The 25804-nt window shown below is 37.8% G+C and overlaps 1 pseudogene; it reads right to left on the bottom strand.

Moving 5' to 3' along the window:
* Nucleotides 1–968: 968 nt before the first annotated feature.
* LOC133082466 (large ribosomal subunit protein eL30-like) lies at nucleotides 969–1334 on the bottom strand (annotated as a pseudogene).
* Nucleotides 1335–25804: the final 24470 nt, after the last annotated feature.

Below are 25804 nucleotides of genomic sequence, written 5' to 3'. Positions count from 1 at the left end.
TGATAGGGATCATATTAAATCTGTACATTGCTTTGGGTAGTAAGGCCATTTTAACAATATTAATTCTTCCAATCAAAGAGCATGGTATATCTTTCCATTTCTTTGAATCATCTTCAATTTCCTTTATCAATGTTTTAAAGTTGTCAGCATATAAGTCTTTCACCTCCTTGGTCAGGTTTATTCCCAAGTATTTTATTTTTTTGATGCAATTTTTAAAAGGATTTGTTTTTTTACTTTCCCTTTCTGATATTTCATTGTTAGTGTAAAGAAATGCAACCAATTTCTGTATGCTAATCTTGTATCCTGCTACCTTGCTGAATTTGTTTATCAGTTATAATAGGTTTTGTGTGGAGTCTTTAGGGTTTTCTATATAGAGCATCATGTCATCTACGGATAATGACAATTTTACCTCTTCCCTTCCAATTTGGATACCTTTTATTTCTTTTTCTTGTCTGATTTTTGTGGCTAGGACTTCCAATACTAGGTTGAACAGAAATCGTGAGAGTAGGCATCCTTGTCTTCTTCCAGAGTTTAGTGGGAAGGCTTTCAGCTTTTCGCCATTGAGTATTGTGTTGGCTGTGGGTTTGTTATAAATAGCTTTTAGTATGTTGAGGTATGTTCCCTCTATACCCACTCTGGCAAGAGTTTTTATCATGAATGGATGTTGAGTTTTATCAAATGCTTTTTCTGCATCTATTGAGATGATTGTGTGGCTTTTGTCTTTTGTTGATGTAGTGTATCACACTGATTTATTTGCATATGTTGAATCATCCTTGTGACCCTAGGATGAATTCAACTTGATCATGGTGTATGATCTTTTTTTAACTGTTGCTGGGTTCAGTTTGCTAATATTTTGTTGAGAATTTTTACATCTATAGTCATCAAAGATATTGGCCTGTAATTTTCTTTTTTGGTGGTGTCTTTGTTTGTTTGTTTTGTTTTGTTTTTAAACAAGCTCTGGACAGTTTTATTAAGGAAAAATTGTGCATGATTTACTATTCACCAGTCTGTTCTGGCATGCTTTTAATGATATCAGAATCACCTGGATCAATGATAGCCAGTGTGCATACTCTGTAGTATTTTCCACATTCTGTGCCCAATGTTATTGCCACTGTAGTGATGGATACCAGTTTTGGCCAACGTGGCATAATACTCTATTTCAGATTCCTCAAGGCTGGGAAGTTGTTGGCAAGGATGACCAGTTTTGTTTTGCCTTGTCTGATCATTTTCAGAGTCTGCTTCTACCCCAGCAGGTACTTTCCACTCTTCATAATGAGTTGGAGCCTAGAGTTGATTGACTCCAGTGACTTTTTCATCTTCTTTGTGGCCACCATCTTCCTGCCTTAGGTGCAGAACTCCCCCAACCACGTGGAGCCGCCAAGATGGCTGGGGAGCAAGAAAGGTGTCTGGTTTTGATATCAGGGTGATGGTGGCTTCATAGAATATTTTGGGAGTGTTCCTGCCTCTTCAATCTTTTGGGAGAGTTTGAGAAGAATTGGTATAAGTTCTTCTTTGTATGTTTGGTAGAACTGCCCATTGAAGCCTTATGGTCCTGGACTCTTGTTTGCAGGGAGGTGTTTTTGTTTTTTTTGTTTGTTTGTTTTTAATTATTACAGATTCTATTTCACTTCTAGTGATCAGTCTGTTTCAATTATCTATTTCTTCGTGGTTCAGTTTTGGTGGGCTGGATGTTTCTAGAAACTTGTCCATTTCTTCTAGGTTGTCCAATTTGTTGGCATATAATTGTTCATAGTATTAGCTTATGTTTTTCTGTATTTCTAGGGTGTCGGTAGTTATTTCTCACATTTCATTTCTTATTTTGTTTATTTGGGTCATCTCTTCTTGGTGAGCCTGGCCAGAGATTTGTTGATTTACCCTTTGGTTTACCCTTTCAAAGAACCAGCTCTTGATTTTATTGATTTTCTATTGTTTTTCAGTCTCTATTTCCTGATCTGTATTGTTTCCTTCCTTCTACTGATTTTAGGTTTTGTTTGTTCTTCTTTTACTAATTCTTTGAGGTGGTAGGTTAGGTTGTCTGAGATTTTTCTTGTTTTTTGAGGAAGTCATGCATTGCTATGAACTTCCCTCTAAGGACTGCTTTTGGTGCCTCCCATAGATTTTGTATGGTTGTGTTTTCATCGTCATTTGTCTCAAGGTATTTTTTAATTTCCTCTTTGATTTCATCATTGACCCATTTGTTTTTTAGTAGCATGTTGTTTAGTCTCCACGTAATCTTTTTTTTCTCATTTTCTGTGGTTGATTTCTAATTTCATGCCTTTGTGCTCAGAAAAGATGCTTGAAATAATTTCTATCCTCTTAAATTTGTTGAGGCTTGTTTTGTGCCCTAGAACATGGTCTACCCTAGAGAATGTTCCAATTGAACTTGAAAAGAATGTGTATTCTGGTTTTTGCTTTTTTTTTTTTTTCCTGGATGTAACATCTTGAAAATATCAATTAACTCTAACTGTTCTATTGTGTCATTTAGATTGTTGCCCTATTGACTTTCTGTCTATAAGATCTGTCCATTGATGTGAGTGGTGTGTTAAAGTCCCCTACTGTTATTGTATTCCTGTCAATTTCTCCTTTTATGTCTGTTAGTATTCGTTTTATGTATTCAGGTGCTCCTATATTGGGTGCATATATGTTAACAAGTATAATATCCTCCTCTTGTTTGACCCTTTTATCATTATATAGTGTCCTTCTTTATCTTTCTTCATGGCCTTTATTTTAATGTTGATGACTTTTTATGATCAGGCAATTATATCACTGTGAATTCTACAGAGGCTTTGGCTGCCCATCCTTTCTTGTCCTTATGAAAATGCAGTTATAACTCTGTGAAACCTTGAGAAACTTTAAGCTGCCCATTCTCATCTACCCTCAATGATGAGTGCGAGCAATCCATCAAGGAGGAAATTTTCATTGTGTTGAATTGGTGGTGGTCAACTTGGCCTCACTGCTTCCAGTCCCTCCTAAGTCTGGGAACTATGTTTCTCAGCATCACCTTCACGCTATAGACCCAGGCTATGGTTTACCAGTGAGAGGAACTCTTGTGAAAATTGGAAAGTAGAAACGATAAAGAAGCTATTATTGCTCAATACATCATGACAATCAGAGGGGCAGGCATCTAGTTCCAGACCACTCTGCAAACTCCAACTTTGTGGTATTTGAAGTTTCTTGGACTTTCCAGGATTGGCAGCTTCTTCACTCATTCCAAGCTTTCAGACTGATGTCACAGTGGCTGTTTCTCTGATCCTTCAGCTATATACTTCCAGGCCTTCACTCTCCTAATTCCCATTTTAACCCCTAATTGCTATATTAAACCTCTTATTTCCTTAATTCTTAGAGTTACTTTTAAAATTCCCAAACCAGACTGACAGATATTCTCAAAATTTCCAAGCAATAGCAATTGTGTTAGCTCAAAAATGTATGTCAACCAAAATTATGTTGGCAAAAGTTATTACAAAAATGCATTTTGAACAGTGTGTCATTAATTATTAAGATACCACAAATGGGGCTTCCCTGGTGGCGCAGGGGTTGAGAATCTGCCTGCCAATGCAGGGGACACGGGTTCGAGCCCTGGTCTGGGAGGATCCCATGTGCCGCGGAGCGACTGGGACCGTGGGCCACAACTCCTGAGCCTGCGCGTCTGGAGCCTGTGCTCCGCAACGGGAGGAGCTGCGATGGTGAGAGGCCCGTGCACCGCGATGAGGAGTGGCCCCCGCTCGCCACAACTGGAGAAAGCCCTCGCACAGAAACGAAGACCAAACACAGCCAAATAAATAAATAAAAATTAAAAAAAGATACCACAAATGTTACCAGATTCTAACCATAATTATTGCAATAGGCTGAAATACAAGCAAGGCACATTGAAGAGGCATCCTGACATCTCTCTCCCAAATGGGACTTTCTTTCAGATCATGATCATCTGACAACAGATGTCATAGTACAGAGTTGAACCCTATGATATTACTGATACTTGATAATTTTGACCTACAGAAACAGAAATATCTTATGATTTAACCTAAGGCTATGATAATCTCTTCATTCTAATGGATTTTTAGTGGAACCTATATCATTTTTTCCCATATAGGAATGGTGACTTCTCTTCACAGAATCTATATTGTGTAAGAAGAGAATATTTGCTGAGGGTATGCATGAAGTTATAACTCCCTGAATTCAGATGAGAAGTCTGTGTCTTTGAACTCAAAGCAGCAGTGCCCTCAACCATAGATGATTTCATTTTTTAAATGTTAGAAAAATTTCTTCCTCAAAAATCCTAATATCTCATCAGATGTCTGTCCTACGTCAGGACAGACATCTGGCACCATTGACATTTTGACCCAGATAATTCTTGTTGTGAATGAGGGGTGGGAGGAGGGAGGGGGTGGGAGGGATCCTATGCATTGTAGAATGTTTAGCAGTATCCAGGCATCTACCCACCAGATGCCAGTAGCACCTCCCAGTTGTGACAACTAAAAGAGTAACCAGACATTGCCAAATGTTCCCCTGGGAGGAGGGTGGTTAAATCATTCATGGTTGAGAAACACTCTCCTAGATAAAACAGAAATACGATGTTGGCAAGAGCTTAAGGTCTCTCTACCATCAGCTTGTATTTCAATATTCTATCTTACATTTGGTTTTTAATTCAAGATGGACTAAAATCCTTTCAACATTTCAGTAAGGATATTGAATGTTATCGAACTGTGGGATGTGCCAAAAAAATTTTTTTAAAGCGCATTGGCTATAAAGAATCGAAGGAGAGACCATGTTTAATTGTTTATGAGTAGCTGAGTAGCAATTTAGAGTGAGTTCACACTATATGCTGCTGCTGTTTATTTTTCTTTTACATTAGATATAATTTTCATCACTGGGAGATACTACATTGGGTATCAATAAAATATACTATACAATGGATGAGCATGTAATCAACAAAACATCCCTTTATTTTCAAATTCAGCTGTAAACTACTTCCACCTTGACTCACTGAAGCATAATACACAGGAATTCAAACAAAATGCCTAATACTGAATCACTGTGCTCCTAAAACAAGACAAGCTTCAACTTGTTTGTTCTCTCTCCCCTTCTCCTGAACTTTATCTTATTTTCTGATGAATTTCAGGCTCACCAAGCAAAACATGTAGCACAAACTAACAGGGAAAACAATCACTGACCTAGCAAGTGAATAGCAACACACTACTAAATGGAGCCCCTTACACAGGGTAGTCCCCTAGCCTGGAGAAAGCAGGCATGTGAAAGCCCAGCTGCTCCTCTCATTTCAGCTGTATCAACAACTAGTACTATTACTACAGCAGAACAGGCTGTTGATGATTCATCTGGAATGTACTTCAGTTTTTAAATTTCACAAGGACCATATATATTCTCCTCAAATAGATAAAATCTACATTCTAACATTTTATTTATTGGACACTTGTCTTTCTAAAATACTATGAACATAAACACACAAAAATCTAGCAAATCTAATAGTTCAGACTACTTTACCTAGAGGATATAATCCCTCTCATCATTTCATTGCTCCTATCACCCCAAGATCTCATCACCATCATGAAATGCCTTTATCACCATGAATTTGGCTCACCAAATTGGGCAATGAGGTTGAATGTCATTAGACTGATTAAGAAAAACAGTTTCCTTCACATTCAAGTAAATCTATGGAAGGAGACTTACATGGATTTGGCAATTTTTGTCTGCTCAGGAATTCAGCCACAGCCATTTTCCTTGACCTTCTTCCCAAACCTCAGTGCCATCACGCTGACTTCCCTCCACACTCACCAAAGAAAACCTTTACTATGGGAATGTCTAGGCTGACTGGAGCTTTATGAAGATTATACTGAACTTGAGACTCTTTTCCATACTATGTATTATCCTAGTCTAAGGAAAACTCAGAATCAACAATGAGAGAATATTTCTATCTTATAAATGGAAAGATTAAGAACTATTTAAGGCAAAATATTTAGCAATAACAACAAGTATGCAAAAGCCTTGTCAGATGGGGTGGAAAATATTACTTCCATTTTAAAAATGAGAAAAATGAGGCTGTGAATGTGGTAAATATGAACACAATCACACTGCTAATGGGTAGGCAGAACTGGGGATACACACTTAGAAATTCTGGAAATGAGTCTAGCGCTATTCCTCCATATCATGCTGTAATAAAAATAAACGGATAGGGGACTTCCCTGGTGGCACAGTGAATCCGCCTGCCAACGCAGGGGACACAGGTTCGAATCCTGGCCTGGGAAGATCCCACATGCCACGGAGCAACTAAGCCTGTGCACCACAACTACTGAGCCTGCGCTCTAGAACCCGCGAGCCACAACTACTGAGCCCACGTGCCACAACTACTGAAGCCCGCGCACCTAGAGCCTGTGCTCTGCAACGAGAAGCCACCGCAATGAGAAGCCTACGCACCGCAATGAAGAGTAGCCCCCCACTCGCCGCAACTAAAGAAAGCCCACACGCAGCAACAAAGACCCAACTAAGCCAAAAATAAACAAATAAATTTTTAAAAATAAATAAATAAATGGAGAGGTATGGTGCCATTGTAAATAAATATTGTATATATAGCCATAAGATTTCATACAACTCACTCACCACAAAAGAGAAAGAAACATATCTGTTTGGATTTCCAAGGGGCATTATCTGAAAGAAAACATCAATTTACGCCTCCTTTTGTAGAGAAGAAATAATTGCATTCATGTAAGCTTAATCCCTGAGATTCTGACAGGGTATGAAGCTCATGAACAGACCAAGAAGTCAAAAACCCTAGAGAAATGCAAATCAAAACTACAATGAGATATCATCTCACACCGGTCAGAATGGCCATCATCAAAAAATCTACAAACAATAAATGCTGGAGAGGGTGTGGAGAAAAGGGAACCCTCTTGCACTGTTGGTGGGAATGTAAATTGATACAGCCACTATGGAGAACACTATGGAGGTTCCTTAAAAAACTAAAAGTAGAACTACCATACGACCCAGCAATCCCACTCCTGGGCATATACCCTGAGAAAACCATGATTCAAAAAGAGTCATGTACCACAATGTTCATTGCAGCACTATTTACAATAGCCAGGACATGGAAGCAACCTAAGTGTCCATCGACAGATGGATAAAGAAGATGTGGCACATATATTCAATGGAATATTACTCAGCCATAAAAAGAAACAAAATTGAGTTATTTGTAGTGAGGTGGATGGACCTAGAGTCTGTCATACAGAGTGAAGTAAGTCAGCAAGAGAAAAACAAATACCGTATGCTAACACATATATATGGAATCTAAAAAAAAAAAAAAGGTCATGAAGAACCTAGAGGCAAGATGGGAATAAAGACACAGACCTACTAGAGAATGGACTTGAGGATATGGGGAGGGGGAAGGGTAAGCTGGGACAAAGTGAGAGAGTGGCATGGACATATATACACTACCAAACGTAAAATAGATAGCTAGTGGGAAGCAGCCGCATAGCACAGGGAGATCAGCTCGGTGCTTTGTGACCACCTAGAGGGGTGGGATAGGGAGGGTGGGAGGGAGGGAAACGCAAGAGGGAAGAGATATGGGAACATATGTATATGTATAACTGATTCACTTTGTTATAAAGCATAAACTAACACACCATTGTAAAGCAATTATACTCCAATAAAGATGTTAAAAAAAAAACACACTGGAGGGTGATAACTGAATCAGTGGTACACACACACACACACACACACACACACACACACACATATACTAGTATCATTTTTCTATTCTATCTGAGAAAGAAAAAAGTCAGAATATTTTACTTTGGAAAGAATATACTGAGAACAAAAACAAATTCTAAAAAACTTGTTTGTGGCTCACTGACTTCTGGAATATTCTAAAAATCTAAACGCAAATAAACCTTTTAATCCACAGTAATGCTCTCCTCCATCAAAAGAAGATGAAGCCTACAGGAAATATTGACATGGATAAGCATACAATTCTACAGCTCTCTGTGAAAATATGAAGTACCTGTTATCTGAGTGGGATCTCTCTTTCCAGAACACTAAGATTCTTTCAAGACCCAGACAAAGCTGTTGTTTGTTGCTTTGCTTGAGGTTTGAATCACTCACTAATCTTAAAAAAAAAAAAAAAAGCACCACAAATATATTAACACAAGGCTTTATGCTATTAATTCAGTGGCATATTCAGTGATCTGTGATCCTTGGCGATCCTTGCCCCATTCAGGAAACTAGAAAACAGAGCAACTATATCTCAAAAAATGGTTGTTGCAAAAGGAGCTGAGAAGAACTTTTAATAAGCGGATTCATGGCAGAAAGATTATATAATGTTTCAGAACAAAGCTATCCACCCCAAGACTAGAAAAGATACTCCAGATTAATGGGATTGCGGGAAACCTCTATGAAAAACATCGACTAAATATAGTCAGTGTTGCATCACTCAGAAAGGTTAGACTTGAGCCTTACATTTCTACCAAGTTCAGCCTCATCTTGAAGGTGGGGTGTGAAGGGAAATCCTGATAAATTTGAGATCCAAGAGCAGAGGGAAGCTGCACTCCCTTTTCCAGAACACTGTAGCGAGGCGGCAAGCGTAAAGAGATTTAGAAACATCTGCACCGGGTGTCTAGGCCAATGGGACTGAGAGCTCGCAGAGTAACTGTGCCCAAAGGTGGAAAAGAACAAGAAGATAATTTCCATGCATCCACAGTGGCGTAGAAAGAACCAAACTGAAGATGGCTTGTAGCTGGGAGTGGGACTTAGCTATGACTCATGGGGACCAATGAACAGATGGGAATAAAGACAACTTAGAAGATGCCAACTTGCATAGACAGTATATAATCTCCCTGTAATTAGACTGAACCCTGAAAGAAGAATAAGGATAGAGGGAAGAAAGTGAATGAATTAGGATAAATTTCCACTAGCCAGCAGAAATAAGTAAAATAAATAAAGTTCTTTCACCTTTCCAGGACACATGAACACATGGACTGTTTTTTACCTGCCACACCAGCTCCATCGCAAAACAGATTAGTTTTGCACAAACTGCAAAATTGCAAAATAATAATCAGCAGCTGCACAAACATCCATATCCTCATTTCTAGTCCAGAAAATAAGGTCTTTTAGACTGATATCAAATTAAGGAAACTTTCTTTCTTTTTTTTTTTATTTTTGAATTTTATTTTATTTATTTTTTTATACAGCAGGTTCTTATTAGTCATCCATTTTATACATATTAGTGTATATATGTCAATCCCAATCTCCGAATTCATCACACAACCACCATACCTGGGCCACTTTCCCCTCTTGGTGGCCATACGTTTGTTCTCTACATCTGTGTCTCAATTTCTGCCCTGCAAACCGGTTCATCTGTACCATTTTTCTAGGTTCCACATATATGCATTAATATACAATATTTGTTTTTCTTTCTGACTTACTTCACTCTGTATGACAGTCTGTAGATTCATCCACGTCTCTAAAAATGACCCAATTTCGTTACTTTTTATGGCTGAGTAATATAGTCCATTGTATATATGTACCACATCTTCTTTATCCATTCATCTGTCGATGGGCATTTAGGTTGCTTCCATGACTTGGCTATTGTAAATAGTGCTGCAATGAACACTGGGGTGCATGTGTCTTTTTGAATTATGGTTTTCTCTGGGTATGTGCCCAGTAGTGGGATTGCTGGGTCATTATGGTAATACTATTTTTAGTTTTTTAAGAAACCGCCATAGTGTTCTCCATAGTGGCTGTATCAATTTACATTCCCACCAACAGGGCAAGTGGGTTCCCTTTTCTCCACACCCTCTCCAGTATGTGTTGTTTGTAGATTTTCTGATGATGCCCATTCTAACTGGTGTGAGGTGATACCTCATTGTAGTTTTGACTTGCATTTCTCGAATAATTAGTGATGTTGAGCAGCTTTTCATGTGCTTTTGGCCATCTGTACGTCTTCTTTGGAGAAATGTCTATTTAGGTCTTCTGCCCATTTTTGGATTGGGTTGTTTGTTTCTTTAATATTGAGCTGCATGAGCTGTTTATATATTTTGGAGATTAATCCTTTGTCCGTTGATTCATTTCCAAGTATTTTCTCCCATTCTGAGGGTTGTCTTTTCGTCTTGTTTGTAGTTTCCTTTGCTGTGCAAAAGCTTTGAAGTTTCATTAGGTCCCATTTGTTTATTTTTGTTTTTATTTCCATTACTCTAGGAGGTGGATCAAAAAAGATCTTGCTGTGATTTACGTCAGAGTGTTCTTCCTAAGTTTTCCTCTAAGAGTTTTATAGCGTCCAGTCTTACATTTAGGTCTCTAATCCATTTTGAGTTTATTTTTGTGTATGGTGTTAGGGAGTGTTCTAATTTGATTCTTTTACATGTAGCTGTCCAGTTTTCCCAGCACCACTTATTGAAGAGACTGTCTTTTCTCCATTGTATATCCCTGCCTCCTCTGTCATAGATTCGTTGACCATAGGTGCACGGGTTTATCTCTGGGCTTTCTATCTTGTTCCATTGATCTATATTTCTGTTCCCGTGCCAGCACCATACTGTCCTGATCACTGCAGACCTGCAGTACAGTCTGAAGTCATGGAGTCCGATTCCCCCAGCTCCGCCCCCCTCCCTCAAGACTGCATTGGTCATTCGGGGTCCCCCATGTCTGCATACAAATTTTAAGATTTTTTTGTTCTAGTTCTGTAAAAAATGCCATTGGTATCAAATTAGGGAAACTTCATGGGAAAAAATCTTTAACAATAATTTTGAAAGTTAAAAATTTTATGGTTATTTGCATGAATAGTGCCAAAGTATGCATAATTAATTTACGAAGTATCCATCTCTAAAATTATGTTGTAGCATATCTTTAAGAGATGTACCATACTCGCTGGGTTTCCCATTCTAATCCAAATTGTCGCAAAGAATGAGAGTTTTGCTGTTAAGTGTAAAAAGAGCTTTGCAGATACAGTACTAGAGATGGGGTTATTACAAAAGTTTTGGCAGATATGATTATATAAAAGAATGATTTAGGTAGGCCATCATTCCAATTTAGAGGATTTAGCATAGCCATATTCCAAACACTGTATTATTTTGTTCACACCCATTCTTCATCTGCTTCCTTCCAAATGCATGTCCATAGACCTGTGCTTATCATCAGAGTAACTATTCAATGAAGGTCTGCACGCCACACGAGGCTGCAGTTCTATTGAAGCAGGGGCCTTCTCCGATTTAGCTCATCCTAGTAACTCCAAGCCTACAATAGTTAATATTGCTAAATTATTAATGAAAGAAAATATATTTGCTAAATGAACTGATGCGTTCATTAACTGTTCATCTTACCAGTCTGCTTTTCAAATACAGTACTTGGTAAGAAATTATTCTCCCTCTGCTTTCTTCCCCATTCTCTGCTCTTCTGTTCCCTTGGGGAATAGACAGAATGATACCAAACTAATTCCACAAACCTTTTGTTTTTCTGACTCGTTTTCTTTCCTCTGGGCTAAGAAGCCAGAATAATCACAATAAGATGAAGGTCTTGTGTCCCTGTCAGTGCTAGTTATAAGTCTCTGAAAGCATTCTCATCTCTGCTCTCTCAGGTGTCTTATTAATATGGCCATTTGGTGATGGTACCCATGATGGAGTTCTGAACTTTAATGGTCATCTCAAGGTTGTGCAGCAGGGTACACATTCTACAGCTTGTCTTAGAAAAGGACAAGAGTTCCCCCAGGGTCCAGATCTGATATTCAAAATTACTTCTGTCTGGCTGGCTAATGAGGTGAGAACAGATCCATCCATACTGATATACCGTAACCTCTTTATGGTAGTGTGTCTACAGAAATGACTCCTACCGTGAACTCCTTATAATAATGCAGTGGAAGAGGCTGTGACAGTACCTACACAATGCTAAAAACAGCTGTTTGAAAAGTGAGAAACACATAGAAATATCCCTAAGAATCAAAGACGCATTCATCTGATTTCCTAAATGTAGTAATAACATGGAACTACCAGAGGACCTGGATTGAGCTGGTTGGTCAGTTCAGGTATAAAACAAAACAAAAAAACTAATTTGGCCGTTTTGTTTTTCCTACTAAATTGCTGAAATGCACCAGATGTATAGGTGTCATATGATAATGTATATTCTGAAAGTTTTACAGTTGTATTTTTTTAATAAAGTTATTTATTTTTTGGCTGCATTGGGTCTTCCTTGCTACGTGCGGGCTTTCTCTAGTTGCGGCGAGCGGGGGCTACTCTTCTTTGCGGTGTGCAGGCTTCTCATTGCGGTGGCTTCTCTTTGTTTCAGAGTACGGGCTCTAGGCGCGCGGGCTTCAGTAGTTGTGGCGCGCGGGCTCAGTAATTGTGGTGCACGGGCTTAGTTGCTCTGCGGCATGTGGGATCTTCCCGGACCAGGGCTTGAACCCGTGTCCCCTGCACTGGCAGGCGGATTCTTAACCACTGCACCACCAGGGAAGCCCCGACAACTGTACTCTAAGCCCCGTACCTCCAATGTTTTTCTTTTTTCTGATGGAGTTGCTCAGCTGTTTGCCGAAATGACCAAAATGACTAACTAGGTATTGTGTAAGTGAATATATATGTACATACCTGTATATTTTAATGTTTAGCTCGTCTATTTATTTATATATGTCTCTCTATATGTGTATCTACATATAATCTCCCCAGAAAAGATTGGTGATTTAATTACTAGCCCCATGCCTTCCTTCCAATTACCTCCATGCTGCTAAAGATTCCATCAGGAATTTTTATGATCCCTGTGTGGACCACTTAGGGAACACAACTGTGGCCTTTTAAACAGCTCACTTCCCTGCTCCCTAGCAACTTTAGTCTGTGCAAGGCGAAGCTTTGAAAGGCAGCTGGGCAACACCATCCTCATTCCAAGTGTTAATTTGATATCTGCATAATTTAATCTCCTCATTCTAAATACCAAACCCTGTTTCCAGAAGTTAATTGGTTTTCTTTCCTTTTTGTTTTTTTTTTAATTTAGATATATTAACAGATTTTGTTTGCATTTTAATTTTCTCAGTTTTGGCAAGGTCCACATTTCAATTATAATTATTTGCGCTCACCATGGGATTTATATGTTTTAAAGATTACATTAATTAGCTCTCAAGCAAAAAATAAATTCTATTCCTCATCAAGAGTATTATCAGCAAGCATATCCAAATGACATTCAGGCAGTTTCAGGGCATTAGTAATTCAGAGAACAACCACGACCATTGTGTTTTTTATTAAAGACCCAATGCATTGGTGTTAATTTACTCAGTTTGTATGACCGAAGATGATTTAGACCTAAATATACAGATATACAGCCTATCTGCCTTCTCCCCCTCTCTCTCTCTCTCTCAGGTATATACACATACACATACACACACACTTACTCTTGAAGATAACATTGGCTTTACCTCTATAATAGTTGTAAGCCATTATTCTGAAGCTCCACAGTCATCAGGAGAAAAACGGGGTAACTCTAAGCTGCTACCATAAAAAGCACTTGACCTTTAGCTCTGTCCTTCTCCTAACCCAATCACTTGGGGCCTTCTGGAGTACATCTCTGGAGTATTCATACGCATCAATGTGGCCTTCTCCATCGCAACATAGAAATATGTTTTCCCTGCAGTAACGTCTGCTGCTGAGACCTCCCAGAATGCCCTTCCCACCCTCAGCTGCAGCTGCCCTGTGACTGTTGCCACCACCCTCCTGCTGCCGTGCCTTATTGCCTGTGCTGTGTTGCCTGGGTGCCACACATGATTATATGCCCCCAGCGCTGGAGAAATACTGGTGACTGTGGATACAAGGCAGTGCTGAGGTGTAACCCCACTGCTGGCGCAGTGGGGGTCCTTCCCAACCTCTACCTTCGTGTCGCGCCTTATTACCAAGCGGTGCTCCCTGTGCTCCTGATGCCTCTGAGATTTTTGCGAGAAAATTTCCCTTTGAGATTTTATCAACGGAAGCCTCTCTCTACTAGAGAGTTCAGGTATCCATTCACAGGAAGGGTTCAGATGTCCATTCACAGGAAGCAATACACGTTGTGCTCTGACCAATACCAATACCATCTTTCTCTCTAACAGTAGGAACACCTATAGTGGAACAAGCTTATCTTTCCAACTCTCTCTTTCCTTAGGATTTGCTGTTTCCCATGAGGCACCTCAATGCCTCACAGAGATAGACCTCTAAGGACCTGGGTCCTGAATATCACGAATGACAATAATGCAGAATGACAGAGCCAGCAGACCTAGGGTAAGGGTGTAACCTGCTTTACAATAGAGAAAGTGTGAAATATGCAAACTATGTATGTATATATGTGTACTTATGCAACATATCAGCAGGAGAGCATTAGCTATAGTGTAATAGTTCAAAGCGTGGATTCTGGTGTCAGACTACATGGACTCAAATCTTAGCCGTCACCTGCTAGCTCTGTGGGCCTAAACAAGTCACTTAGCCTGTCTATGCCTCATTATTCTCATCTCTTGAACTGTGAATAATAATAGTACCCTCTACCCAGGGTTGTAATGTGATTAGACTAGCTAGTCCATGTAAAGTCCTTAGAAGAGTAGCTGGCACATAATAAGTGCTCTGTGTTATCTATGATGATAGTAATGGTTCTCTATGAGCGGTGTAATTATCCATTCTGGTCCTCTAGGTGATGGGGATACAGCTGTGACTGAAATATACAATGACCATGACCTCACAGAGAGGGCATGACAATAAACAAATATATATAATCTCAGGAAGTGATTAATGCAGCAAAAAAACTGAAAAAAGAAGAAAAAAGAGTACTAAGTGTTAAAGGGATAATTTTTAAGCCACTGTCATTGAGAGTGTTATGTTTTGTTTGTTTTAAAAGAAATAATTATTTTTGTCTCATGTTACCATTTTTTTAATTTAAATGAGTTTCAAAATACAGATAAAACCCAGCTAAAAAGTAATTTTAGTTTCATTAGTTCATCCTGGAAAATTACTGGTTCAGCAAACAGATTGTTGTTTTGGTACAGTTCGTGTAGCACAGAAAATCAGCTCCATAGAAATGTTCACGGTGTTCTTTGGAAAGTCTAGGGTTTTCATGTGACATTCCATATTTATTTGCTATTTACCTATGTTTACTTGAAAATGTTTCTTCTTCTATTGAAGATTCAAAGCACACTGCTGAGACCAGAAACCATCTACTCATACACTTAGACACTGAAAACTGAAACCTCCTATCCCCATACAGCTTACTGGCTCCATTAGGGATCAGCAAACAACAGCCCACCGGGGCAAATCTTGCTCCTTGCTTGTTTTTGTAAATCAAGTTTGGAACACAGTCATGCCCATTTATTTCCGTATTATCTGTGACTCTTTTGCACAGTAACAGAGTTGAGTAGTTGCAACAGAGATCGTATGATCCAAAGCGTAAAATTTTTTACCATCTGGCCCTATATAGACCTCTTGTCCACACCTGGGATTTCTCAACCTGGCCATTATTAACATATTGGGCTGGATAATTCTTTGTCATGGAGGTTGTCCTCTGCATCGTAGGATGTTTAGCAGCATCCCTGGCTGACAGCTATTGACCAGATGCCAGTAGCACCAAGACCCCCAACTCCCCTTGTAACAACTGTAAAGTCTCCAGACTTTGCCAAAATTCCCCTGGGAGGCAAAACAGCCACAGTTGAGAACCACTCACATAGTTCACGGAGAATCACTGACATGGCATTCAGTTGTCTACATTAGTACAGTTTTATTATTCTAGAAGACTCTTGCCCAGGCAAATAATTATATTGCTCATTACATTACAGGACTTCCCAAAAGGTCCATCGACTCTTTAATGGAAATTAACAATTTGTGCCCTCACCTTGCTGTGCCCCCAATCCTAAACTAATATACCATGATCCTCACTTAATCCTAAGTAAGCCTCCACATTGAAAAACCATCTTAAACCAAACTTCAAATGCTTAACAAAAATCTAACCTAGTCCTTCTCTGAGACAAGATCAAATTCTGTCAAGGTGGTGATCTCCCTTACCATGGTAAGTGATACATTTAGATCTGTCTTATCAACAGGATGCATTGGTGATATTTGGTGTGCCAGCATTTGATAGTACATAACAAGCTTTAAAATTTCAATGTCATACATACATAAAGAGGAGTTTTCTTAAAATACATGATTTCTATCCGTGCAATTATACTTGAAGCACCCTTTTCACTTACTAAACACTGTGTTGAGTCTAAACTATTTCACATTTTAGATTTGTAATTACCTCTGTCCTCACTGCTTTTAGAAGATCTAGAATAAATCCAGAAAAAATAAAGATACCGTATTTCCAAATGGAACATTTTAATGTTATTGGTATTTCCCCACCTAAGTATAATTAAACATATTTCAGAGTTAAGTTATCTGAATATTGAATTGGCATCCACCCTAACAAAGAGGGAATTGATGAGTTCTACTTGGGAAAAGTGTCTTCCCCTTGAGTAAATAAAAAGGCAAGAAATCCTTTCATTGATTGGGAAAACTAACAATTTGCCTGAATAAACAAAATAATGACTCAAACTGGCCAAATTGGGTAAAATTAGCTGGGTTCTTCATCTACCTGAAGCCAAGTAATCAGCATGTTTGTGTTTATCAGTTTTCTACCAGTTGTTGTAGATGTAGCTTTTTGAAATTCATTCTGTGTTTTATTCACTGCTCAATCCTCAGAGTCAAGAAAGAGATGGTCTGCCACTGGGGGAGGGCTAAAACGCAGGTAGATCCACCTTTGAGGCAGAGTTACACAGTGCATGCTTAAGACTTAAGGCAGAGGCTATAGCAGGAGAAAGGAAAATTCCCCTTATATCCACAAGTCTCGCACTAAGTAATAGCCTACCACTGTGGAGAGGGGCAACAGTACACAGAAAAACATCCTTCTGTGTCATAAGCATGCGGAGCTAGCTGAAAGCTAAGGGTGGAGAAGAAACAATAAGAGAAACTCTACAGCACTCCAGGTAACACACTAAACACAAAACAGGAGCAGTGGCCCACTGAAGGAATTAGTGAGTTGCTTCCAAAGAACGTACAAAGGGGAGAAAGCTGGCAGACCCCACCTCAACCAAGTGATCAAGGTCAACATCACCAGGGGTAAGTCATGTGGATAGCATGTACCCCCTGATATGATGTGATGAGAAGAGCACTTCCTCTCTGTGGTATTCTTCCCCCAAACCCATAACCCACTCTAATCAGGAGAAAATTTCAGACAAACCCAAATTGAGGGATATTCTACAATATTCTCAACCAATATTCTTCAAAAATGTACAGATAATGAAAAACAAGGAAAGACCAAGAAACTATTACAGACTTGAGGAGACTAAAAAGACATGATGACTAATGTAATATGGTATCCTAGATTAGATCCTGGAACATGAAAAGGACATTAGTAGAAAAAATGGTGGTGTTTAGCTAATAGTCCCAATGTTAATATTTTAGTTTTGACAAATGTACCATTGGTTAACATTAGGGGAAGCTGGGTGAAGTATATATGGGAACTCTCTGCACTATATTTATAACTTTTCTATAAAGGTGTTCCCAAATAAAAAGTTTAATTTTAAAAATTGAAAGAAATAAAGTAACTAATTGAAGCAGAAGGAGAAAAAATGGAAGGAAACAAGTATAGTACATCCAAAAGCTGTGGGAAACCATCAGTCTAATATACATGTAATTGGAGTCCCCCACCAAAAAAGAGGGAGAAAAGAGCATTAGAAACATTTGAACATATAATGACTGATTATTTTCAAAAACTGAATAAAAGACAACAAACCACAAGGACTTCCTTGGAGGTCCAGTGGTTAGGACTCCACATTTCCACTTCAGAGGGCGCAGGTTCAATCCCTGGTTGGGGAACTAAGGTCCCACATGCCATGCGGCATGGCCAAAAAAAAAAAAAAAAAAAACAACAACAAACACAGATCCAAGAAGCTCAGAAAATCCCAAGCTTAATAAATGCAAAGAAAACAACCTAAGCATATCACAGTCAAACTAAAAAGAGAAAACAAAAAGTCTTGAAGTCATTCAGAGAAAAGAAAAGCAGTATGCTCAGCGGTCATAGGTAAGAATGTCAGCAGATTTCTCATCAGAAAATATGCAAATAAGACATAATGGTATCTTTAAAGTACTTAATGGAAAAATAAACAACAACCCCCCCCCACGGCAACCTAAAATTCTATGCACAGTTGAAGCATCTTTCAAAAATGAAAGTGAAATAAAGATTTTTTTTTTGAGACAAAAGAAAAAGCTAAGAGATCATATTGCCAGAAGACATATGCTTCAGACATTAAACAATAATGGGAATATTTGAACAACTCTATTTCAATAAATTTGACAACTTAGATGAACTGGACAAAATTCCTCCAACGGCACAAACTACCATCTCTCACTCAAGAAGAAATAGACAACCTGAATAACCCTATATGTATTAAAATTGACTTTTTAGTTAAAAACCTTTCTGCAAGAAAACTCTAGTTTCACATGGCTTCACTAATGAACTCTACAAAACAATGAAAGCGAAGCACGAGGAGGAGAGGCAGGGGGCATCTCACTACTTGACACTAGAATTGCCATGATATTAACACCTGACAAAGATGTTACAAGAAAAGGGAACTATAGGCCAATATTGTTCCTAAACATAAATGTAATATCCCTAATATAAATTGGCAAATCAATTTGTACAACATATAAAGTAGGTACTATATCATGACCAAGTAGGCTTTCTCCCAAGAATGCAGCTGTTTCAACATTCAAAAACCAATGTATTTTACCATAATAACAGACTAAAATGTATACCATATGAAAAATCGTTTCACAAAATTCAACACTTATTCATGACAAAGTTTTCATTAATTTAAAAATACAACGTAAATTCCTCAACCTAATGAAGGGGCTCTACAAACATAGCTAACATTACACTTAATAGTGAATACTGAATTCTTTCCCTCTACAATTAGAAACAAGTCAAGAGTATCTGTTCTCACCTTTTCAATTCAACATTAACTGGAAATTCTAGCTAGCACAATAAGGCAAAGGAAAAAAAAGAGATACAGATTGGAAAGGAAGAAGTATAACTGCTTTTATTGTTAGATTTCACAACTATCTACAAAGACTATCCCTAGGAATCTACCAAAAAATTGATTAGGTGAGTTTAGCAAAGCCACAAGGACAAAAGGTCAACATACAAAAATCAAATGTATATTTATGAATTATTAATGTACAGTCGAAAAGTAAAATTTTAAAGTACTATTTACAATAGCATCAAAAACATGAAACACTTAAGGATACATTTTATAAAATATGTGAAAGATACGTACATTGAAAATTGCTAAGTATTGCAGATAGAAATTAAAGTAGATCAAATTAGAGGTATATATTATGTTCGTGGATCAGAAAATTCAATATTGGTAAGGTGTCAATTCTCTCCATGTGATCTCTAAATTCAGTGCAATCCTATTAAAATCATGGCAAGATTTTTAGAGAAATTAACCAACAATTATAAAATTTATATTGAAATGCATAAGACCTAAAACAGCCAAAATGTTTTTGTAAAAGACGACAAAATTGGAGTACTCATGTACATGTATTTGATATAGCTATGTATCAAACAATGTGGTATTGACATAAGGGTAAACACATAGATCAATGCAGCAAAATAAATAGTACAGAAACAGACTCACTCATAAACGGTAAGTTAATTTTTGACAAAGGTGCAAAAGTAATGAATGCGGAAAGCAATTTTTAAAATTATGCTCACTAAACTTAAAATGCATCCTGAGTCCAAGAATAAGAGCTTAAACAATGAATCCTCTATAGGAAAACACAGGAGAGAATCTTTGTAACCTTGGGTTATCAAATATTTCTTGGACAAGACAAAGAAATATGTACTATAAAGAAAAAAGTAATAACAGGATTAATCAAAAAACAACAAAAACAAAAACTTCTGTACTTCAAAAGACAAGACACAGACTGGGAGAAAATATGTGCAAAACATGTATCTGATAAAGGTCTTGTATCCAGAATATATAAAGAACACTTGTAGCTCAACAATAAAAAGACAAACTACTCAATAAAGAAATAAGCAAAATATTTTAACAAACACTTCATTAAAGAAGATATGTGAATGGTCAATAAACAAATGCAAAGATACTCAACACATTTAGTCAACATGGAAATGCAAATTAAAAACACAGTGAGACACTACTACATATCCACTAGAATGGCTAAAATTCAAAAAGAAAAAAAGTAAAAAAAAACTAATGAGCACTGGTAAGAATGTGGGAAAATTTTAACATTGCTGGTTGGAATGCAAAATGATTCGGCCACTTTGATCACTTCCTATAAAATTAAAAATATATTGACACTATGACTCAGCAATTCCACTCCTATGTGGAATACAAGAAAAATGAAAGAAAAATACCTATATGCAAATGTTCATAGAAGCTTTATTCAGAATTTTTAAAAAAATGAAAACAACACAAATTTCCTTAACTGGTGAATGGATAAACACACAGTTTTAAATCCAAACAAGAGATCACTATTCAACAATGAAAAGGAACATGTAAAAACACAGGCAGATTTCACATCACTATGCTTGGTGGAAAAAGCCAGTCACACTAAGTGTTGCCTGATTCCATTTAAATGACCTTCTAATAAAGAAAAAAATAAAGGGACAGAAAACACATCAGTGGTTTCTAGAGAACCACTTAGGCAGAGGCATGAGGAAACTTTTGGGAATTATGAAAATGGTCTACTTTTGGGAATTATGAAAATGGTCTATATTTTGATTGTGGTCATGATTATACAAGTATATACTTTAAAAGGGTAAATTTTATCACATAAAATTATACTTCAATAAAAGTTAAAAAAACATGATAGTACCCACTATAGGGTAAACCAACCACTTTAGTCCTAGTACTTGATTTTGTGTGTGCAGACAGTGAAATTATGAATTCCAGGATAGAGAGTTACTTGAAGAAATTTTTTCCCTGCCAAGGTACAAAGAACTCTTAGATAATACCACAAAATTCTAACAGTTTTTACTGGAAATGAACTTAGAGATTATCCAGGATGAATACCTCATTTTACAAGTAAGGAAATGAAGACCTAAAGAAGCTGGATGACTCATCCAAGAAAGCCCAAATCTAAAAGCTCCGGTAGAATGGCCCTCAAAACAATCCTACTAGACTTACCCCAAACTGTAAACAAGTGGTCTAAATAAATCTAAGCAATCCTAGGAGCTGATGTTACAAGTTAAATCTCACCAAGAAACAAAAGCACCACACCAGGCCTTCAAAATAATGCACTAAAATGTAACTATGATCCTGCAGCTTGGGGAGAGGAACAGTTGTATTTCAACGATAAGTGCCCTTAAAAGGTCAGAGAAATAAAGAACTCCAACTTTCTCATTTCTCATTGATATGTGTTCAAATGGCTAACTCAATTTGTCAATGCATTTTGCCTAAGCAGTATTATTACAATATTCATTTTATAACAAAATCGGGAAGGCGGAGGGCAATGACTGTTGCACTGTCTCCCTTGATGGTCAGGAGATTCCAAACTTTTAGATTCAGGCACTTTGAAGTCTAAAAGGTGAACATCAGCAGATGTGAACAGAGGCTACGATCAAGCAGATACAAGATTATTAATTGATATCCTCCCCTTCCTCCATCCCTATTCCTCACTCCTACCACCTAGAACTGCTCATATTTACAGATACAATCTCTTTCCCTTGCCATTAATAATTAAGACATTCTGTACTTGTGTTTGCAATAGAAACCCAATCATCCAGTGGTTCAAACAATTTTAAAAGTGTGATAGTTAACTTTATACATTAACTGGGCTAGGCTATGGTATCCAGGTGTTTGGTCAAACAGCAGTCTAGATGTTGTTGTGAAGGTACTTTTATATGTGACTAGCGTTTACAATGGGCAGACTTTAAATAAAGTAGATTGCCCTCCATAATGTACGTGTGACCTCATCCAATCAGTTGAAGGCCTTAAAAGCAAAGACATGTTTTTTGAAGAAAGAATTCTGCCTGAAGACTGCAACACAGAAACCCTGCCTAAGTTTCCACCTGTTGGCCTGTCCCGCAAATTTCAAACTTCCAGCTCCCATGATCACATGAGAGCCAGTTCCTTCAATCTCACTTTCTGTTTTTGTCTCTTTCTCTTTCTATGCGTGTGTGTGTTTGTATATATATGTGTGTGTGTACATACATATACCTATGTGTATGTTGGGTGTGTTCTGTTTCTCTGAAGACCCCCAATCCAGAGAGTTCTTAATTTTCATTAAAAAAAAAATCAAGAGGTTATTAGCTCAGGACCAGTTCAATGGCTTCATGATGCCATCAGGCACTTGAGCTTCTTCTAGCCTTCTACTCCTCTATCCTTAGCTGACAACTTTTGTCCTTATGATCATGGTTGCAAGGTAGTTATTCCACCATCAACAGTCTGTGTTTCAGAAAAGAGAAAAAGTTAAAGACAGATGATGTAGGTGAGTTGAGTCTACCCTTTCAAAGAAATTTCCCAAAAGTCCCATCCAGCAACTTTCACTTATATCTTATTGGCCTTAACTATGTCCCATGGCCATCATTAGCTGCAAGAGAAGCTGGAAATTTTAGTTCTTTCGGCTGGGCACACTGCCCAAACAGAGTTGGGGTTCTATTCTAATAGAAAAGAAGAGATATTGGATAAGCTACAAGCAGTGTCTGCCATACCCCTTCAGATCTGTGGACTGGTCCTTAAACTTACTCTGGTTCTTAGGTCCACTGATTTCATTTTAATACTGGAATGCTACTTTGTCTTAGATATTGTTTTGGTCTTCCACTGTTCAAGGATTATTCATCTTTTCCAAAGATTATCATCATCTCATCTTCCTCCCCTTTCCCTATATCCCCTCTACTCCACACATACTCACACCATGGAATTGACACTTTATTCAAAGCAACTGGAAATATGGAAAGTAACTAGTATTTCATGGTTAATGGGTCTACTAGAAAACATATACTCTTAATATTGAAGATTCAGGGTTGCAGCTAATAATTAACTTGGTTGGAAAACCTTTCACAAAGAAGATGCCTAAGTTTAGAGGACATGTGAGTAGCTAGGAAATTCATTTCCCAAAAGATTATTATGTTGAGTTAGCTCAACTCTATTAACTGCTTGAGATCACAAGAAATTAATACATAAGGCACAGTTGCTTATCTCTAGGAGATGGTACCCCTGGGACGGATTTCTGTCTGTCAGAAATAATCAGTAATTATGAAGACAATACAAAATCAAACAAAGAAACTTTGAAAAATTGCCCTAAAGGGGCATATGTAAGAGAGGTAATTAACTTCTTTTAAAACTATAAATGAAAGCCCATGTGGCAGAAGACTGCTACTAAATCTATCACGTAAATTCTCTACCCTCAACATTTCAGGATTCATCTTCTTTTTCCTGCAATTTCACTGCCATTTCTTTAGATCAGACCTTTCACATAGAGCGTATCTATACTCCGTACTTTGATCTTATTCCATCCCCATACCACTACTATTTTGATCTTCTTAAGTATGAATCTGATCATGTCACTCTACTGCCTAAATTCTTCTTCTATAGGTCTCTGTAGCTTTCAAAATAAAGTCAAATGCTTCAGCTTAGTACACAATGATGCTCATGATGTGTCTCCTACCTGCTTTTCTAGGCTCATCTCCCACTGACGCTGCCTTTCTCACTCTCTAAACATATAAAGATAATCCATTCATTTATTCATTCACTGAATATATATATATATATTCATTGAATATATTGAACACATACCGTGTGCCAGGCGTTGTGCTAGGTACAGTAGTTTAAAAACAATAGCAATCATTTAAGACTACCGTCGCATGGTTTTGAGTTTGGAATGACTCAGCTCAGTAGCTTTTATTCAGAATTTCTCATGCAGTTTCAGTGATTTCAATGCCTAAGTTTTTGTGTCATCTCAAAGGCCTCCTAACTGATATGTTTGGACTGGGAAGTCTTGAGCAGCTGGGAACCAGAACAGCTGATGTTCCTCAGGTATCTCCCCCATCTCTGTGTGTTTGCTTCAGCATAGCAGCTTTGAGGAGGCTAGACTTCTTACATGGTGGCTCAGGACTTCCAAGGCACATTTTCAAGAAAGAAGTGGAGGAAGGTGCATCACCTTTTATGACACAGCCTTGGCAGTCACACGGTGTCACAGCTACTATACTTTATTAATGAGGCAGTCCCCAAGGCCTTCCCAGGTTCAAGGGGAAGGGATATAGACTCAACCTCTTGATGGAGGAGAGGTAAGGTTCTGGAAAGCATGTGGGTCTGGAAACATTGTTGCAGATATTTTGAAAAACACAATCTGCCACAGAAATCTTTCCAGAAGAAGTATCTTGTTTCTTCACACTCCTATGCTTTCATAAATGCTGTTCACACTTCCTCAAGTGTCTTTGCCTCTTCTTGATTTAACTTAGTAATACTCATGTGGTAAAACTTATCTCCAGTTTCTCTTCCTTTGAGAAGAAAACTTCTTTGACCACTACCCCTCACATCATATCCACTGTCACCCCCATGCTCCTCCCCATATCCTGCTTCCTTTACTTGCCGTGGATAATCCTAGCCCTCTTTTCACAATGTATTGCGGTAGATGGTTTCTTAACTCCATAACTGAACCCAAAATTCTTAAAGGCATAAATCTCTGTTCAATTTTCCATTCTCAGGAGATTATTTAGTACTTGTAATAAAGTACTTAAATGAATGAACGTGAAGGCAAATCAAATTGTCAAGAATAATCTATAGCTATGTATAGAAATGTTTGTTACAAACTTTTTGTTAGGATTTTAGGTATTCTAGATAGGAAGGGAGAATAACAAATACAAAGGAAAGAGGCAGGGAGGCAGCAATCTAGTTTCTGTATCATAATTACATGTACTAAGTTATGCTAAGTTATGAGAGGAGAGGGTCACTTTACATCAAATCTATGGCTAGGGCAAATGGGCATGTCAAGTATTACATACTTTCTAGCCAAAAGGAGAAGAAAACAAACTTTAGTGGATTTTTACCTCTCTCAGGCAGTTTATGTACATTCACATCAAAGGTATGAGTAAGTATTACCTCTATTTTGCAGATGAGGAAACTAAGACTCAGAGCATACAAGTAAGTATGTTCTAAGGCAAAGTATTGTTCTAAGGCAAAGCACTCAATTATTATTGCTATTCTATTTGTAAATGATGGAACCAGGATACAAACTCATATCTGTCTGACTGCAAAATTCATCCTTTCTCCCATATTATTCTCTGAGTAAGTTTCCATAGCCGTTAATTTCTAGTCTCACATGAAGCTAGATCTCCATGATGGCAAATTTCCACCTATTTGTGGATGTCCTTACGAAACTTTTAAATTTTTCAAGAAAGTAGGTGCCGTAGAGGTACGGACCATAAGGGTCTATCTCTTCTGTTTTTGTTCATTTGTCTATTACTTCTTCTCTTAGATTTTTAGGTGCCAGAGTAGAAGAAAAAATGCCTGGGTGGAGATACTGAGAAAGATTCTATGACCTTAATTATAGATGAAGGACTCTGACAGTATAAGTAGATATGCAATTCCACTATTCATCTGAAGTGTTACCAGAGGCATTCTGGTTTAGTCTCATTATCTTTCAACCATTTCTAATATCTCATACTTTTCAACTGGAATTGTAGTAATAACATATAGAGATCAGGCACTATCATCTTGGTTTTGACTGATTCCTTTAAGGTAACACTACTAGGATAATTAAAGAACATTTTTGCACAGAAAATGTTACAGAATTCATCTATAGGATGCAGC

Source organism: Eubalaena glacialis, chromosome X (assembly GCF_028564815.1).
Source record: "Eubalaena glacialis isolate mEubGla1 chromosome X, mEubGla1.1.hap2.+ XY, whole genome shotgun sequence".
Lineage (NCBI taxonomy): Eukaryota > Metazoa > Chordata > Mammalia > Artiodactyla > Balaenidae > Eubalaena > Eubalaena glacialis.
Note: the sequence above shows the minus strand (reverse complement) of the source record. Positions and strands in the feature narration are given on the sequence as shown.